A 19,652-nucleotide genomic window follows, 5' to 3' on the forward strand; every position below is an offset into this window, starting at 1 on the left:
CAGAGATGGTTGTCCTTCTGGAAGGTCCTCCCATCTCCAGAGAAACTCTGAAGCTCTGTCAGAGTGTCCATCGGGTTCTTGGTCACCTCCCTGACTAAGGCCCTTCTCCCCCGTTTGCTCAGTTTGGCCGGGCGGCTAGCTCTAGGAAGAGTCTTGGTGGTTCCAAACTTCTTCCATTTAAGAATGATGTAGACCACTGTGTTCTTGTGGAACTTCAATACTGCAGATATTTTTTGGTACCCTTCCTCAGATCTGTGACTTGACACAATCCTGTCTCAGAGCTCTATGGACAATTCCTTCGACCTCATGGCTTGGTTTTTGCTCTGACATACGCTGTCAACTGTGGGACCTTATATAGACAGGTGTGTGCCTTTCCAATTCATGTCCAATCAATTGAATTTACCACAGGTGGACTCCAATCAAGATGTAGAAAAATCTAAAAGACGATCAATGGAAACAGGATGCACTTGACCTCAATTTTGAGTCTCATAGCAAAGGGTCTGAATACTTATGTAAATAAGGTATTTCTATTTTTTTGTTTTAATAAATTAGCAAACATTTCTAAAAACCTGTTTTCACATTGTCATTATGGGGTATTGTGTGTAGATTGATGAGGGGAAAAAATCATTTGAGCAATTTTAGCATAAGGCTGTAACGTAACAAAATATAGAAAAAGGTAAGGGGTTTGAATACTTTTCGAATGCACTGTATATTCTGCGCATTACATTATTATTTCTGGAGGTGTCTTTGGATGGCAGGGTTGTGGTCAATTCCATTTAAATTCAGTAAGTTCAGAAATTAAACCAAATTCCAATTCTAATTTAAAAAAATCCTAATTGGAAAGCATTGAAGAGAATTGGAATTTCAGTGTACTTCCTGAATTGAAATGGAATTGAGCCCAACCCTGGTGGTTTGCACAGCTAATTTAAGTTGGGATTGATTTCCATTTTAAAGCAGAAATGTTTATTTGGAATGCTGTGCTGGTGGGTCACAGAATCAGCTTGAGGTGATATCTTACCTTGCTCAGTCACAAGCTAGCAAAACACATCTGCTGTGTAGGTAGGTGTAGGTTTAGGCGTGGACATAGCCAGGATACCAAACACTACTAGTACTACTCTTGGAAACATAGTTCAACAGCATGACTTACCAACTATATGCACACACCATCAACACCAACCCAACCCAAAACAACTAAGACTGGAAGTTATGAAATGGAAGCTCGGTAAGTATTCTGCATGTCTACATTATGGGTATTTATTCATTTATTCAAATAACTTGAGTAAGTAAAAATGAGGTTCATGTCAAAGGATGGGGAGTTTAAATTGTTATTATCACACACTGAGGAACCTACTTATTAAAACACACAAGGATCCTACTTCAGAAAATAATTAGAGAGGCACTCAATCACAGGCATCTAGCACAGAGTACCACATCTACTATCTACGAGACACCAAGGGCATTTAGAGCTAATGCTGCATTGACCCATGCTCTGAGCTTTACCTGCTGGTTTTAACCAGAGACTGTCTGACCAGAGACTGTGCAGCCGAGGCTACATTGTGAGGGAGAGAATAGAAATGCCTTTAGTAACTACTGGTCCTGGAGCTGTCATACTGCCCAATGGTGGGCAGACATGGAGTGATAAAGAATGTCTTTGATTGATATCCATCACAACTAACTAACTGGTCTGGGGTCAGTTTTGCATTGTGTGATCATAATGAATGTGGTTACAACTGGGTTTGGGGAAACTGACCTTGGGCCAGTAATTAAAGAGGTTCTCATCACAGTGGGACATACTGTATTGTATACACTCACCTTGTGACCGGAGATCTGCAGACTCTCTCAGGTTCGTCTGTGACCCTCAAGAGGAAGACAAAGTTGCGTGTTAGGAATGAATCAGCCAATAGAGAAATATCCCTTGTTCCCTCCCCTTTCTATTCCAATCCTTCCCTCAGCAAGGCAACATCAACCACAACACCAACTCAACAACAACCCCATCAACTCATCAGAGCCAGAGTGACATCAACCTTCCGAAATGCAAGGAAATGAAATGAAATAAAATAAATAAAAACATACACTTTGAAGCCACACTAGAAAGGTATTTTAGAGGAAAGGGCTCGGGGCAGGTTTGGATGTCTGCCAAGAGACTAGAAAGCTTCTACTGCTTGCAATGCGTGACATAACTGGAAAACTTGTGCTGTGATGGATTTTAAGTGGGTTTGTAGAACATGTGTACCATAAATTCGGACAAAAAGCATATGAAAGCACATGGTGTTCGCCCAATGTCTACTACCACTAAAGTATGGACAGGTTTTGAGACGTCCCATTACACATCCATCTAACACACACAAGGGGGCGCTGCTGTTCAAGCACCACAAAGAGTGTCTCCCACGTTCGTAACCTTCCCATTTCAAATGTCGTCCCCAAGAACCTGGCAAACCACATGCCATCCCAGAAACTAGGCGTTTCTTGAAAGGACTAGAGCTTTCCTTCTAGAAAATCTCCATCTAACAGGATAGTGGAGAGATCTGAGCTGTCGAGTGTCTTAAAACAAACCTGCCAGTGGGATAGCGTCTGGGCTGCCATGTTGGGTCAAATCTCTCTCTGGGAGAGAGGGAGTGAGTGGAGATGAGTGGAGAGGGAGGATAAGGAATGACAAGCCTGTGCCTCTGGCTGGCACTGTGAAGAGGATCCCGTTAAGAGGGGGGATAAAGGCTCTATTAAGCAACTAATCCTGGTTTAAAGTGTCAGCAATGCTAAGGACGCATGGCAGCTCCTTACAAACAAGACTGTACCAATCTGTACCTCCTTGGCTTTGTGATACCGTTGTGTTGTGGCAAAGAGGTAGTTAGGCTTAACCAAAAACACTGAAACAGCTTCACAGTACTGGCTCTGAGACTGATGGTGTTTTAACAATGTGAGGAATATATGGAGTTCATTAAATGAGTCACCGTCTTACAATTGCGTTCAAAAGTACAACTGGACGGCACATAACCGCACAATGAGTGGTGAGGTCATCAGAGTGAGGTGCACCCTAAAGCTTTAGGAGAAGGTAAAGAACAGCCCGTAGAGTCCAAAGTCAAATCAGACCCCTTTGATTTTCAAAGATAAGATTAAAGAAATGTTTCATGTCCAATCATGTGTTATTGTTTGAGGTGCCACAATCAGTTGGTAGATATCCATACAATAATGAATCCATTCACCAACTGCCTTTAATTGAACTGAAATTACAAGAAGAATGTACAAGCCTGTGCTCATTTTTTTAAAAGCCTTTGGAAAGCAGGGTCCTTGCTGGCTGTTGTTCTGTTGTTGTCAAGGGTATGCTGTGTCACCTGTGGCCTCTAGGGTGCGCTCTTGTACTGAACCCAGACAACAGACAGGGCGCACACAGACTGAGGCAGTGAATGAGAGGGGAGTGTGCGAGGGGTTGGAGGTACTGGCAGACAGACAGGCAGGCAGACAGACTGACAGGCAGGCAGAGAGAAGGAGCCAGAAACATGGGAAGAAGAACTTACTAACTGTTTTTGATCCCTGCGGAAGAGTGCAGCCCGAGACGGACTTGTTTGAGTTGGGACGCTTAGAGGGGTCAAGATTGACCCTACGAGGAAGAAGAGAGAGAAATAAAGAGAACGAGAGAGACAGAGAAATAGAGAGACAGAGAAATAGAGAGACAAAGAAAGAAAGACAGAGAGAGAAAGAAAGAGATATGGATAAAGGGGAAAAAAGAAGGCTAAAAGATTGCAGCTGATAGGCAAGGAAAAGTAAAGTTAACAAGGAAAAGTAAAGTTAACAAGGAAAAGTAAAGTTAACAAGGAAAAGTAAAGTTAACAAGGAAAAGTAAAGTTAACAAGGAAAAGTAAAGTTAACAAGGAAAAGCAAAGTAGTTAAGAAACAGAAAAAAACATGAAGCACTTCCCCAAAAAACAGCCAGGACTGAGAGAGAGAGAGAGAGAGAGAGAGTGTAGTAGGAAGTAGGGAGATGAGAACTGGGTAAGAGGGGGGGTTTGAAGCCTGTGGTTAATAGAGGAGGAAGTAAGCCTGAGTAAAGTCAATGCAGATTAAGGAGAGAGTGAGAGAGGGGGACGTCAGAAGCATTTCGGACCCTCCAGCAGTGTAAGTCTGAGTACCGATGGCCAGACACACACACACACCTTACTGACTCCACTGTGTCTCTAGGGCTCAGACGAATGCCCTCCATACTGAGGAAGTCACTGTCACCTGTCTTGGACTTTGTGTGCCCTCCTCTACAGTTGCCTAACTATATTGTCCTTAACACACTATCTAACACTGTAGCCTACACGCTAGAGTTCTTCACGGATCCGAATACCTGAGACCCGATCCAGGACCCGAGCGGTTCCGGATTAAGAATTCTAAATTATGTCACGGGTATGTGTCATTTTAACTGACTTTTCCAGAAGGACCCATACAGATCCAAACGCGACTGCTACAGTAATTGTACAATTGATGCTGCTACTCTTTGCTTTTCACGAGAGGGGCATGTGTAAGCTTGTTGTTGGTCAATCATAAGTCATCAAAGCGACGATAGGCTATAGTCATAGAGCCTCTGTTCGGGACAAAGGTTAGGAAATATCTCATCAATGGAAGATGGAATTAAAATGGATTAAAAAATTAAAGGAGAAGGCAGCTAATTTATATTCTGAATGGAGTTGTTGTTGTTTGTAACTGTGGGATGAGAAAGAGCATGCAACACCAATTAGCCTAGCTAGCTAGCTTAACTAGCTTCTCCCGGTTTGATGCAGTCAAGACAGGTACTACGTAAACATTTTGGATGATAAATAACCTAGCTATGGCAGCTATTAGTCTACTATAGCGCGATTCTTCCTTCCTCCCTGTTCCCGTGTCACTCACTCACACTCACAGTAGCCTACACACAGCACGACCCTGCTAGAGGGTCACCTCTCTCTACCTCCTCTCCTTCACGCTTTATCAGTTCCGGTTAATAAAGTAGCTTAAAAATGGACTTTTTTGCTGCTTTTTTCACTCGGATCGGACCGGGTCTGGATCCGACCAGGTCTATATGGAAAGGATCTAGTTGTCCTCGGGTCCGTTCGGAACGGGTCTCTTTATTTGAAAAATGTATTTATGCATTTTTCCATTTCGGAACGCGTCTAACTTGTTGGACCCATAAAGGCCTCTACTACATGCCAGTCTCGTTTAGGGTGCTATTTCATGTTCATTTGCCTGAATCAACATTCCCTTTCGGTACAGGCCTGCTATCAGGCCTGCTTGTCTCCATCAGTGCACACAGATGAGCAGTTTACTGGGCTTCGCTAAACAAAGAGCTCCCCAGATTTTCACACTTAAAATAATACGGGGGCGTAACAGGCGTGAACGCTTACAGTAATCCTTGTCCTTGCTAGACTGTACATGATCATTATTTGATTTAATTTCTTAAACGGCAGTCGCTATCCCTGACGAGCGTTGAATTTTACAATGTCGCGCGCAGCATCGTATAATTACAACTAACATCTATTAGAATCCTCCCAATTTCACGCTGCCTGTCCCTTTCAGCTGTTTAGACTAGGACTGTTTACACTTCTGATGTTTCTACTGAAATTCCTTAAATATCCAAAGTCAACAGGGTTCAAGCTAAGAATTCTACCCTCACTATGGACTAGAATAGAAGTGTTGTCATCCTTATACTGGGGGGGGCTAAAGCTCAGGGCTTCCTCACACTCCCTTCACTCTCCTCTTACCTGCGTGTGAGCTTGGAGGTGAGCTTGCTGAACAGGTTGGAGGTGGCGCGGGTACGTGCGTGGGGCAGGGGGCTGGCGTCGTGGGACAGAGTGGGGGAGGTGGGGGGGGGCGTGGGAGGGAGGCCGCCGGTCCCTCAGCTGGCCCCCGTGGAAGGTGCTGCGGATGCTGGAGCCCCGGGTGAGGCGGGAGCCCGAAGAGGAGGAGGTCCCCGAGGCCCCAGCAATGCTATGGGTGGAGGGTGAGGCCGGGGGCAGCCGGTGGGACATGGAGCTGAGAGAGGAGAGAGCAGAAAGGACAAAACAATCAGATCATCATCCCGTTCATCCATCACTCAACCATTAACAGTGAGGTGCTCAGTTCATAATGTATTTTTATTTTTTTAACCTTTATTTAACCAGGAAAAGCCCATTGGGACCCAGAGTCTCTTTATCAAGGGAGACCTGGCCAAGAAGGCAGCAACAATCAATACATTACATCATTAAAACATACAACAATACAATACAACAATATGATCCAGCCTAAAAAAAGCATTTGCCCAGGGCATATCATCGTATCAACGATTTGAGCCAGAAATGCTTTAGCTGGAGTTAGTTTGGATCTGGCAGAGGGATGGTGAACCTTTACGGAGTCCCAGGGTAGGAGCTACCACTTGTGTTGGCTTTCAGCAGACAGAGAGAGAATACTGGTGAGGCCAAATCAGAACTGGGCCTTTGGTGGAAACAGACTGTGAGGGGGAGAGGGGGATCAGGGAGGAGGAGGGAAGGACAGACTGGAAAGGGGGATGTGGGAGGGGTGTGACTGGTATGCTGGTAAAAAGTGAGAAAAGAAAAGTGAGCATAGAAATAGAAAGGGAAAGAGAGAAAAGAGAGACGGTGAGAGTTACAGAGAGAGAGGGTGAGAGTTACAGAGAGAGAGGGTGAGAGTTACAGAGAGAGAGGGTGAGAGTTACAGAGAGAGAGGGTGAGAGTTACAGAGAGAGAGGGTGAGAGTTACAGAGAGAGAGGGTGAGAGTTACAGAGAGAGAGGGTGAGCGTTACAGAGAGAAAGGGGGAGAGTTACAGAGAGAGAGGGGGAGAGTTACAGAGAGAGAGGGGGAGAGTTACAGAGAGAGAGGGGGAGAGTTACAGAGAGAGAGGGTGAGAGTTACAGAGAGAGAGGGTGAGAGTTACAGAGAGAGAGGGTGAGAGGGTGAGAGTTACAGAGAGAGAGGGTGAGAGTTACAGAGAGAAAGGGGGAGAGTTACAGAGAGAGAGGGGGAGAGTTACAGAGAGAGAGGGGGAGAGTTACAGAGAGAGAGGGTGAGAGTTACAGAGAGAAAGGGGGAGAGTTACAGAGAGAGAGGGTGAGAGTTACAGAGAGAGAGGGTGAGAGTTACAGAGAGAGAGGGTGAGAGTTACAGAGAGAGAGGGTGAGAGTTACAGAGAGAGAGGGTGAGAGGGTGAGAGTTACAGAGAGAGAGGGTGAGAGTTACAGAGAGAAAGGGGGAGAGTTACAGAGAGAGAGGGGGAGAGTTACAGAGAGAGAGGGGGAGAGTTACAGAGAGAGGGGAAGAGAAACAGAGAGAGAGGGTGAGAGATACAGAGAGAGAGGGTGAGTGAGAGATACAGAGAGAGGGTGAGAGTTACAGATAGAGAGGGTGAGAGATACAGAGAGAGGGTGAGAGTTACAGAGAGAGAGGGTGAGAGTTACAGAGAGAGAGGGTGAGAGAGAGGGTGAGAGTCACAGAGAGAAAGGGGGAGAGTTACAGAGAGAGAGGGGGAGAGTTACAGAGAGAGAGGGTGAGAGATACAGAGAGAGAGGGTGAGAGATACAGAGAGAGAGGGTGAGAGAAACAGAGAGAGAGAGGGTGAGAGAGAGGGTGAGAGTTACAGAGAGAAAGGGGGAGAGTTACAGAGAGAGAGGGGGAGAGTTACAGAGAGAGAGGGGGAGAGTTACAGAGAGAGGGTGAGAGAGATACAGAGAAAGGGTGAGTGAGAGATACAGAGAGAGAGGGTGAGAGATACAGAGAGAGAGGGTGAGAGATACAGAGAGAGAGGGTGAGAGATACAGAGAGTGAGGGTGAGCGATAGAGAGAGGGTGAGAGAGGGGAGAGAGATAGAGAGAGAGGGTGGGAGATAGAGAGAGAGAGGGTGGGAGATAGAGAGAGAGAGGGTGGGAGATAGAGAGAGAGAGAGGGTGAGATAGAGAGAGAGAGAGAGAGAGAGAGAGAGAGAGAGAGGGTGAGAGATACAGAGAGACAGGATGAGAGACAGAAAGAGGGTGAGAGAGAGAGTGGGTGAGAGATACAGAAAGAGAGGGTGAGAGATACAGAGAGAGAGGGTGAGAGATTGAGAGAGAGATACAGAGAGAGAGGGAAAGAGATAGAGAGAGAGGATGAGAGATAGAGAAAGAGGGTGAGAAATACAGAGAGAGCGGGTGAGAGTTACAGAGAGAGAGGGTGAGAGTTACAGAGAGAGGGGGGATACAGAGAGAGAGGGTGAGAGAGAGAGAGGGTGAGAGAGAGAGAGAGAGAGAGGTGAGAGAGAGAGAGAGGGTGAGCGATAGAGAGAGAGGGTGAGAGATACAGAGAGAGAGGGTGAGAGGTACAGAGAGAAAGGGTGAGAGATAGAGAGAGTGTGAGAGATAGAGAGAGGGTGAGTGATACAGAGAGATAGGGTGAGAGATAGAGAGAGGGGGTGAGAGATAAAGAGACAGAGGGTGAGAGATAGAGAGAGAGGGTGAGAGATACTGAGAGAGAGGGTGAGAGATAGAGAGAGAGGGTGAGAGATAGAGAGAGAGGGTGATAGATACAGAGAGAGAGGGTGAGAGATACAGAGAGAGGGTGAGAGATACAGAGAGAGGGTGAGAGATACAGAGAGGGTGAGAGTTACAGAGAGAGAGGGTGAGTGAGAGAGGGAGAGAGGGTGAGAGATACAGAGAGAGAGGGTGAGAGATACAGAGAGAGGGTGAGAGATACAGAGAGAGAGGGTGAGAGATACAGAGAGAGAAGGTGAGAGATACAGAGAGAGGGGGAGAGTTACAGAGAGAAGGTGAGAGATACAGAGAGAGAGGGTGAGTGAGAGAGAGAGAGAGAGAGGGTGAGAGTTACAGAGAGAAAGGGTGAGAGATAGAGAGGGTGAGTGAGAGAGAGAGGGAGAGATATAGAGAGAGGGTGAGTGAGAGAGAGAGAGAGAGAGAGAGAGAGAGAGAGAGAGAGAGAGAGAGAGAGAGAGAGAGGGTGAGAGATAGAGAGAGGGTGAGCGATAGAGAGAGAGGGTGAGAGATAGAGAGGGTGAGAGATAGAGAGAGGGTGAGAGATAGAGAGAGTGGGTGAGAGATAGAGAGAGAGGGCTTGAGGGAGAGAGACAGACTGAAAATGAAGTTTTCAGCCATCTGCTTGGAGGCTTGTGGATGTACAGCAGTAGCCCCCTCCTTCCCCATGCCCCCTTAACCCTGCATCCTTTCATCCACCTGGCAGAGCTCCCCTCTCCTCGTCCCCTTGGCCCGCTCCCTACAGTTCTCCCTGACTGGCTGGGTTAGCTAGGCTGGCTGAGCCCCTGTTGGCCTGGGGCCGCTTTACTTAACGCTCTAAATAGCCAGAGCTCTGATAGACAGACACACACTCACACAGGGAGAGGGGCCGAGTAGGGCAGACACATTAGAGTCCTTTGGTTGATTTGCAGCCGTTTCAGAGCACAATCATTTACCCTCAACCTGAGCCCCAAAGCAAAAGAGACCAGGGGGAGAAACTGAAAATGTGTAGAATGTAATGCATGATTATGTAATATATAGCATGTAATTGTATGACAACATGCATGTCTGTATGAGCACGATTATTCTGTCTGTTTCCGAGTGTGTTGGTTTGTGTATTTTGTCATTGTGTGTATGCGGTGGTGTATTTGTTTGTGCGGCTGCACTGTGTGTGCTCTAGCACATGTGTGTCCCGTCAGCCCGTCTAGTGTGGCATTGCATTGACAGGGCCTAGAAGGCGGTTGCATTGCATTGACAGGGCCTAGAAGGCGGTTGCATTGCATTGACAGGGCCTAGAAGGCGGTTGCATTGCATTGACAGGGCCTAGAAGGCGGTTGCATTGCATTGACAGGGCCTAGAAGGCGGTTGCATTGCATTGACAGGGCCTAGAAGGCGGTTGCATTGCATTGACAGGGCCTAGAAGGCGGTTGCATTGCATTGACAGGGCCTAGAAGGCGGTTGCATTGCATTGACAGGGCCTAGAAGGCGGATGCATTGCATTGACAGGGCCTAGAAGGCGGTTGCATTGCATTGACAGGGCCTAGAAGGCGGTTGCATTGCATTGACAGGGCCTAGAAGGCGGTTGCATTGCATTGACAGGGCCTAGAAGGCGGTTGCATTGCATTGACAGGGCCTAGAAGGCGGTTGCATTGCATTGACAGGGCCTAGAAGGCGGTTGCATTGCATTGACAGGGCCTAGAAGGCGGTTGCATTGCATTGACAGGGCCTAGAAGGCGGATGCATTGCATTGACAGGGCCTAGAAGGCGGTTGCATTGCATTGACAGGGCCTAGAAGGCGGTTGCATTGCATTGACAGGGCCTAGAAGGCGGATGCATTGCATTGACAGGGCCTAGAAGGCGGTTGCATTGCATTGACAGGGCCTAGAAGGCGGATGCATTGCATTGACAGGGCCTAGAAGGCGGTTGCATTGCATTGACAGGGCCTAGAAGGCGGTTGCATTGCATTGACAGGGCCTAGAAGGCGGTTGCATTGCATTGACAGGGCCTAGAAGGCGGTTGCATTGCATTGACAGGGCCTAGAAGGCGGTTGCTGGTCAAGTTGGGACACAGCCAGCCACCGCTTTCCCCCTCCACCCCCACCCCTCCCCTCCCCCAGTGCTAGGACCGTAGGTCACATGATAACCACCACCTTCTGGCACACACCAGTAAGCTCTTTATCCCCTAGTGAAGAGACGTAATGAATGTTATACACACAAAAACACCACTACAGTCAAAACACACAGATTATGTATGCACACAATGTTGAGAACGTGAATGTACAGTATCCCTGCTATTATACTCAAGGACTCAACAAATGTAGAAGCACATGTACAATGCTCAAACACAAACTGTCACGTCCTGACCAGTAAAGTGATTATTTGTCATTGTAGTTTGGTCAGGGCGTGGCAGGGGATGTTTGTTTTGTGTGTTTCGGTGTTTTTGGTTTAGGTTCTATGTTTTCTATTTCTATGTTTAAATCTAGTTTTCTATTTCTATGTTGGGGTTTTAGTAGGACCTCCAATTAGAGTCAGCTGGTTGTCGTTGCCTCTAATTGGAGGCCATATTTAGTTGGGGTTTGTTTCACTTGTGTTTTGTGGGTAGTTGTTTTCCTGTGTTGCCTTACGGAACTGTTTCGTCATTTTGTTTAAGTGTTCACGTTACTTCAAATAAAGAAGATGAGCACTTTACCCGCTGCGCCTTGGTCCAATCCTTACGACGCCTATGACACAAACATGAAACCCAGACGCTCTGCTCACCTGTTCTCCTTTCCGTTCTGCAGTAGGGAGGGCCTGTCTGTGCTGTTCCGGTCCGTTGTGCACACGTACGTGTTCCGGCGGATCATGGCACTTGCTGGGACGTTGTTCTGAAAGGCAGGGAGAATGACAGTTCCATAGATAACACATTGACCGTGATTTGGTGAAATTCAGAAAGGCATCCTTCATATAGCCCTCCTCTCCTCCATATAATGACATTGTCTAATGGTCACATAACGCTTGGGATGTTTATGTCTATTCAAAGCCCTGACTGATAATATCCACCCCCCCACGTCACAGTGTCAATGGACGCATCCCAAATGGCACCCTATTCCCCATATAGTGCACTACTTATGAGCCCTGGTCAAAAGGAGTGTACTTTAGGGAACCACAGTATCAGTGTTGAACTCTTGTCGTCCCTCTCAGTCCACCCTGTCAGAGCGCCTCTGAGCCCTTCAAAGGGTTCATCTCGGGTTCATCTACATATTCTCCGTTCACACTGTTGTCGTTGTTCATCCTTATACTGTTACTGGACTCCCTATATACTAGCGTTTCATCTCTATTCTCTCTGTCCACATCATAGTTTAGCATGAATCTGTAGATTCTCTATCCAAAGTGTTGTTCTTGGTTCATTCCTCCGCACACTGATCTTAGTTTGTCTCCTCTTTTCCCTGTGTGTGTGTGTTTATACTGTATAAATACGTATAAGGTCATATTGTAGGCCGACAGCATTGCACTGCATCAACCAATAGTTGTGTGCCACGTCATCGACGGCGCAGTCTGGCATCAGATAACTCTATTATATGATGTGGTTTGCTGACATGTAGTGAGCCTGGAACATGGCCTATGTGTGCGTGTGTGTGTGTGTGTGTGTGTGTGTGTGTGTGTGTGTGTGTGTGTGTGTGTGTGTGTGTGTGTGAGTGTGTGTGTGCTCACCGTGGCGGTGTTAATCTCCTTGCGGCGGTCTGGGATCTCTGACTGGTTGGGGTTGTTGGCGCTGCTGACCATGGGGCTGGAGGGGGGCTGGATGGAACGGCTGCCCACCACGCTGCTGCTGACCTTCCGGGACGCCATGCGCCCCCCCTCCTCCTTCAGCTCCCTGTCTGCCCCCGCCACGCTGCTGGGGCTACGCTTGGGGTGGGACGGGGGCGCTGCTGGACCGCCTGCACAACAGGCGGACAGGGCAGAGGATACGACATGAGAATCAAAGTCTGGTCCTGTGTGGCTCAGTTCGTAGAGCAAGGCGCTTGTAAAACCAAGATTGTGGGTTTGAATTCTGCTGGGGCCACCCATATGTACATTTCTGCATGGACTACTGTAAGTCGTTTGGGATAAACAGCATGTTATGATATTATAGACAGCACAAATGATAAAGATCTCACACACGACCGGTGACCTCACAAAAATGTGCATTTTGGGACGCAGACTAACAGACAGCCCACTCACAGAAGTCGCTGTGCCTCCTGCGGGGGTGGTAGGTGGAGGCGCTGCGCTGGGTGGTCTTGCTGTGGGAGGAGGAGGTGGAGGTAGTGGAGGAGGTGGAGTGTTTACTGGTGCCGTTGGTGACGGTGCTGGGCCGTACCCGCGCTAGGCTCAGACTGCTGGTTGACCGAGACTCACTGCCCTCCACCTGACATACACAGAGAGAGAAACACACTCGTTAGCATCAGGACTCAGGTGATTGTGGACAGTGTGAACACACAGGCACGACACACACACGTATTGTAGCAGACTGGCACGCCAGGTGTTCCCCTGAGATTTGTATTAGCAGCGGTGGCTAAGGTAGCGGAGGGGGATTTCTGTGTAGAACGACAGTGAGAAGGTCACTTCTGGTGACTTTTTAAAAGGATATTCTACTCCAAAATGCATGGAAATGAAGTGACGTTGACACCATCTGAAATGTAACTGGTTCCCGCCACTGCACTGTGAGGAGATGAGGAGGAGCAAGCGGTGGCTCTCATTCACACCACCGCTTGCTCTGTTTCCTACAAATATACTGATCTTAAAGGGCTAGTGCCAGACTTTGGCAACTAATTCCCCAAATCTCAACCTATCCCTTTAAGAGCGTGTCTCGGCAGAAATATACACTGCTCAAAAAAATAAAGGGAACACTTAAACAACACAATGTAACTCCAAGTCAATCACACTTCTGTGAAATCAAACTGTCCACTTAGGAAGCAACACTGATTGACAATAAATTGCACATGCTGTTGTGCAAATGGAATAGACAACAGGTGGAAATTATAGGCAATTAGCAAGACACCCCCAATAAAGGAGTGGTTCTGCAGGTGGGGACCACAGACCACTTCTCAGTTCCTATGCTTCCTGGCTGATGTTTTGGTCACTTTTGAATGCTGGCGGTGCTTTCACTCTAGTGGTAGCATGAGACGGAGTCTACAACCCACACAAGTGGCTCAGGTAGTGCAGCTCATCCAGGATGGCACATCAATGCGAGCTGTGGCAAGAAGGTTTGTTGTGTCTGTCAGCGTAGTGTCCAGAGCATGGAGGCGCTACCAGGAGACAGGCCAGTACATCAGGAGACGTGGAGGAGGTCGTAGGAGGGCAACAACCCAGCAGCAGGACCGCTACCTCCGCCTTTGTGCAAGGGGGAGCAGGAGAAGCACTGCCAGAGCCCTGCAAAATGACCTCCAGCAGGCCACAAATGTGCATGTGTCTGCTCAAATGGTCAGAAACAGACTCCATGAGGGTGGTATGAGGGCCCGACGTCCACAGGTGGGGGTTGTGCTTACAGCCCAACACCGTGCAGGACGTTTGGCATTTGCCAGAGAACACCGAGATTGGCAAATTCGCCACTGGCGCCCTGTGCTCTTCACAGATGAAAGCAGGTTCACACTGAGCACGTGACAGACGTGACAGAGTCTGGAGATGCCGTGGAGAACGTTCTGCTGCCTGCAACATCCTCCAGCATGACCGGTTTGGCGGTGGGTCAGTCATGGTGTGGGGTGGCATTTCTTTGGGGGGCCGCACAGCCCTCCATGTGCTCGCCAGAGGTTGCCTGACTGCCATTAGGTACCGAGATGAGATCCTCAGACCCCTTGTGAGACCATATGCTGGTGCGGTTGGCCCTGGGTTCCTCCTAATGCAAGACAATGCTAGACCTCATGTGGCTGGAGTGTGTCAGCAGTTCCTGCAAGAGGAAGGCATTGATGCTATGGACTGGCCCGCCCATTCCCCAGACCTGAATCCAATTGAGCACATCTGGGACATCATGTCTCGCTCCATCCACCAACGCCACGTTGCACCACAGACTGTCCAGGAGTTGACGGATGCTTTAGTCCAGGTCTGGGAGGAGATCCCTCAGGAGACCATCCGCCACCTCATCAGGAGCATGCCCAGGCGTTGTAGGGAGGTCATACAGGCACGTGGAGGCCACACACACTACTGAGCCTCATTTTGACTTGTTTTAAGGACATTACATCAAAGTTGGATCAGCCTGTAGTGTGGTTTTCCACTTTAATTTTGAGTGTGACTCCAAATCCAGACCTCCATGGGTTGATAAATTGGATTTCCATTGATTATTTTTGTGTGATTTTGTTGTCAGCACATTCAACTATGTAAAGAAAAAAGTATTTAATAAGATTATTTCTTTCATTCAGATCTAGGATGTGTTGTTTAAGTGTTCCCTTTATTTTTTTGAGCAGTATATATATAAAAAACTCAAACTTTTAGGGGGAACATTGGGAAGGCAGAAGGGCAACACAGAAAGCCTTAATGATGAAGGATTTTCTCTCTCTCCCACACACACACACACACGTTGTCTCGTTGTGCCTCACCTCATTCATGCGTCCCAGTAACAGGTAGGTGGCGGTGACCTCGTTGTACTTCCGAGTGGTCAGAGCGTCCTTGATGTCGTCACGGGTGTAACCCATCCCCACCATCACCTCTGAAGGCGAGCGGAGAGATGAGGGACGTTAGACAGAGATACAGGCTCAAAGAAAGAAGAGGAAGGCCGTGTCCCAAATAACACCCTATTCCCTACAATACAGTCGTGGCCAAAAGTTTTGAGAATGACACAAATATTAATTTTCACAAAGTCTGCTGCCTCAGTTTGTATGATGGCAATTTGCATATACTCCAGAATGTTATGAAGAGTGATCAGATGAATTGCAATTAATTGCAAAGTCCCTCTTTGCCATTCAAAAGAACTGAATCCCCACAAAACATTTCCACTGCATTTCAGCCCTGCCACAAAAAGACCAGCTGACATCATGGCAGTGATTCTCTCGTTAACACAGGTGTGAGTGTTGACGAGGACAAGGCTGGAGATCACTCTGTCATGCTGATTGAGTTCGAATAACAGACTAGAAGCTTCAAAAGGAGGGTGGCGCTTGGAATCATTGTTCTTCCTCTGTCATCCAAAAAAGTCCAGCAAGCGCTAGGACCGTCTCCTAAAGTTGATTCAGTTGCGGGATCGGGGCACCACCAGTACAGAGCTTGCTCAGGAATGGCAGCAGGCAGGTGTGAGTGCATCTGCACGCACAGTGAGGCAAAGACTTTTGGAGGATGGCCTGGTGTCAAGAAGGGCAGCAAAGAAGCCACTTCTCTCCAGGAAAAACATCAGGGACAGACTGATATTCTGCAAAAGGTACAGGGATTGGACTGCTGAGGACTGGGGTAAAGTCATTTTCTCTGATGAATCCCCTTTCCGATTGTTTGGGGAATCTGGAAAAAAGCTTGTCCGGAGAAGACAAGGTGAGCGCTACCAGCAGTCCTGTGTCATGCCAACAGTAAAGCATCCTGAGACCATTCATGTGTGGGGTTGCTTCTCAGCCAAGGGAGTGGGCTCACTCACAATTTTGCCTAAGAACACAGCCATGAATAAAGAATGGTACCAAAACATCCTCCGAGAGCAACTTCTCCCAACCATCCAGGAACAGTTTGGTGACGAACGATGCCTTTTCCAGCATGATGGAGCACCTTGCTATAAGGCAAAAGTGATAACTAAGTGGCTCGGGGAACAAAACATCGATATTTTGGTTCCATAGCCAGGAAAGTCCCCAGACCTTAATCCCATTGAGAACTTGTGGTCAATCCTCAAGAGGCGGGTGGACAAACAAAAACCCACAAATTCTGACAAACTCCAAGCATTGATTATGCAAGAATGGGCTGCCATCAGTCAGGATGTGGCCCAGAAGTTCATTGACAGCATGCCAAGGCGGATTGCAGAGGTCTTGAAAAAGAAGGGTCAACACCGCAAATACTGACTCTTTGCATCAACTTCATGTAATTGTCAATAAAAGCCTTTGACACTTATGAAATGCTTGTAATTATACTTGAGTATTCCATAGTAACATCTGACAAAAATATCTAAAGACACTGAAGCAGCAAACTTTGTGGAAATTAATATTTGTGTCATTCTCAACTTTTGGCCACGACTGTAGTGCACTACTACTACTACTCCCAGGGGCCAGTGCACTAAAAATGGAATATGGTGCCATTTGGGAGGAATACGATATGTAGGTAGGGAGTAGAGGGGAGATAGAGAGGTATTTCACCGATGCGGCTGCCATCATTATGGTCCTCCAGGGGCGCTATATGAGGCTTCAGTTCTTCTCCGTCGTAGCCAGAGTTAATCCACTTGTCGTTCATGATTTGCTAATCAGGGATAAAACGATGTGTTAAAGAGTGCACAAACAGGGTGTGTGTGGTTGCGTGTACTGTAAAGCTGAGTGCCGCCTGCCGTTGCCCTCCTCACCTCCAGGGTGCAGCGTTTGGTGGGGTTGAGTACCAGGAACCTGCGCAGGATACCCTCGCAGTCGGTGGACATGTAGAAGGGCACGCGGTACTTCCCCCGCAGAACACGCTCCCGCAGCTCCTGGGGAACACATTCAGATAACGTTACACAAAACGTGCACATAACGTTATATAACGTTACACAAAAACATGAGACATAATAATGGCAAAGGGACTAAAAGACAATGTGTCCCTTCTCTTGATTAACTGAGCGTGAAAATAAAACGTGAACATGAAGTAATCAGCACGAAACCCTTCAGTACCACAGGCAGCATTAGTTTCCAAAATGTCACATTTGGCACCATATTCCCCATATAGTACACAACTTTTGACCACACACATGGGCCCGGGCCAAAAGTAGTGCCCTATGTAGGGAATAGAATGCCATTTCAGACTCAGACAAAGTAAAGGCCATTTGGCTGCGCTGCGGGGGGGTCTTGCCTTGAGGTTCTGCCCGTCGAAGGGCAGTGATCCGCTGACCAGCGTGTAGAGGATGACCCCCAGGCTCCAGATGTCCACCTCAGGCCCGTCGTACTTCTTCCCCTGGAACAGCTCCGGTGCGGCGTAGGGAGGGGAGCCACAGAACGTGTCCAGCTTGTTGCCCATGGTGAACTCGTTACTGAAGCCAAAGTCTGCGATTTTGATGTTGGAGTCGGCATCCAGCAAGAGGTTCTCAGCCTGCAGAGACAGGTGAAGATAGCGCAGCTTTTAAGGACTGAGAGTCTGTTCAGTTCAGGCTGAGTTTGTATGCTCATTTCAGGAAAGAGATGATCAGTGTTTCACATTTTTTTATGTATTGGTATTGATATACTTAATATCAATGAGTGGTTGTCATTTTGGACAATGAAAAGTCATCAGGTCTGAACTGGTCACGTACTTTAAGGTCCCTGTGAACAATGTTCTTCAGGTGACAGTAGTGTACAGCAGACACAATCTAGATAGATAGATATAGATATATATAGAGAGAGAGGGAGAGGGGGGGAGAGAGCGAGAGAGACAGAGAAAGAAGGGGAGTGAGACAAGCCACAGTAAAAAAAAGCCAAACACATAGAGTGACACATACTAACTTATAATAATGCTTGCAATGTAATTCAGGCCAACTCAGCACCATTCACTGGGTTTTGTTGTGATTCTACATTTTTGGTCACATCTCACCTGACGGAATTTGGCCCGCGCCTCTTTCTCTTTCATTCTCCCATGGGACACGAGGTAGTCAAACACTTCACCTGAGGGAGAGAGAAACAAACCACATCAACAGACAGAGAATCAGGCTTACAACACCGTCTGGTTGAATACAGTGTGTAATTGAGGCACTTATACTGTATATTAGTGATGCATGGGTTGATTCATAACCCGCAGTCCCCACGGTTATATCCACGGGGCGGGTGGGTAAATGGTCATGAAATATTGAGTGGATGAAGGGCTTTAAAAATCTACAAATGTATCGTTCTTGTGCAAATCATATCTAGAGGCTACATGAACATTTTTCTTTACTTATTTTTATCTGGCGAAAGCGTGCAGACTAAGCTTTAGCGCCTAACTGTACCCTCACCGAATACACAGCAATTGCCAAATGCTTTTGGGAACATGGGCAGAAAAAGTTCACTTCGTTCCACTGAGGCAAAAAGGACAATGTCGGGGTTTAATTCAATCAGAGAAAAGCTGCGAAATGGAGAGTTGAAAATAAAGAGAAGGGAGGGCCAGAGCAGTAGTCTAATGTTGAGGGAAGATTTGGTGAAGTGGTAAGATGATAGCAGTGTTATGTTATGTGTGATGTTTGTGAGGCGCTATACAAATTCGACAGTCACAAGACGGGGACTTCCAAATGGCCCGTCAAGGGAACTACTGTTCAGATGGGTTAAACGGAATAGTAGTCTGAAACCTGGACCCTGACTGTAGGTCTATAACCTCTCACATAGCCCAACATAACACTAACGCTTGCAAAATTAAGCATTTCTTGCAGTAAAATGATACACCAAATGTACATTTTGACTCTGTAATATTATTTCTTTCTTTCAGCATCTTGAGAGAATGAATGCGCAGTTAGTGTCTGTAAAGGTACTATATTTATCAGCATCATAAAAGCTGATAGTAGCCTATTTCAACCACATAAAATATGCATTCAAGCCGAACTGAAATCTTATCAGAAACATGTCGGGTCGAAAAACCGGTTAAACTGACATCATTTGGAAATTTTGCACAGTAAATCTTTCCCTTTTCAACAAATGTATTTATTGCATTTTCTCCCCGGCGAGTGCGCGAGAGAAGCAGCGATGAAAGAGAAAACTTTACCGATATCAACTAGATTGAAGCATCCAGTCTATTGATTTATGACGTCGTTCTGGTGAGCAGGGTTTATTTAGTCTTCCAGGGCAACAAGTAATAACAGAAGAGAAGCTGCATTTATCTAATTATAAAAGTTGTTAAAAGTCGACTAACAAATAGCCGGCCAAAATGTTGGAAATTATAAACAGAGACATAGGCCTATCTAAAAAGCCCTGCTCCCCCCAGAAATAGCTCCACTATCTCTGACTACACAGCAGATTTTCTATATTAGCGGGTTAGGGTCGGGTGTGGGCCACAGATTTTCACTTTACCACATATAGTCGGTGGGTTTGCAGATGGGTTATTAGCTATTGCGGGTGGTTGAACAAACAGCTGACCCGCGCACCACTAATATATATATATAGTGTATTCATT

At 47.1% G+C, this 19,652-nt stretch overlaps 1 pseudogene across 1 annotated transcript in view; it reads right to left on the reverse strand.

The window, feature by feature from the left end:
* Positions 1–19,652, reverse strand: part of LOC106612588 (MAP/microtubule affinity-regulating kinase 4-like) — a 64,153-nt pseudogene that overhangs the window by 4,222 nt on the left and 40,279 nt on the right. Inside the window, exons 6-16 of the transcript XR_006771147.1 lie at positions 18,108–18,178; positions 17,830–17,886; positions 17,394–17,630; positions 16,915–17,034; positions 16,715–16,814; positions 14,993–15,102; positions 12,645–12,828; positions 12,135–12,361; positions 11,202–11,308; positions 5,715–5,985; positions 1,813–1,857 (exon numbers count right to left, since the gene is read on the reverse strand). The product of XR_006771147.1 is annotated as an MAP/microtubule affinity-regulating kinase 4-like (transcript). The remainder of the gene's footprint in view (positions 1–1,812; positions 1,858–5,714; positions 5,986–11,201; positions 11,309–12,134; positions 12,362–12,644; positions 12,829–14,992; positions 15,103–16,714; positions 16,815–16,914; positions 17,035–17,393; positions 17,631–17,829; positions 17,887–18,107; positions 18,179–19,652) is intronic.

This window comes from Salmo salar, chromosome ssa09 (genome assembly GCF_905237065.1).
Source record: "Salmo salar chromosome ssa09, Ssal_v3.1, whole genome shotgun sequence".
Taxonomy (NCBI): domain Eukaryota; kingdom Metazoa; phylum Chordata; class Actinopteri; order Salmoniformes; family Salmonidae; genus Salmo; species Salmo salar.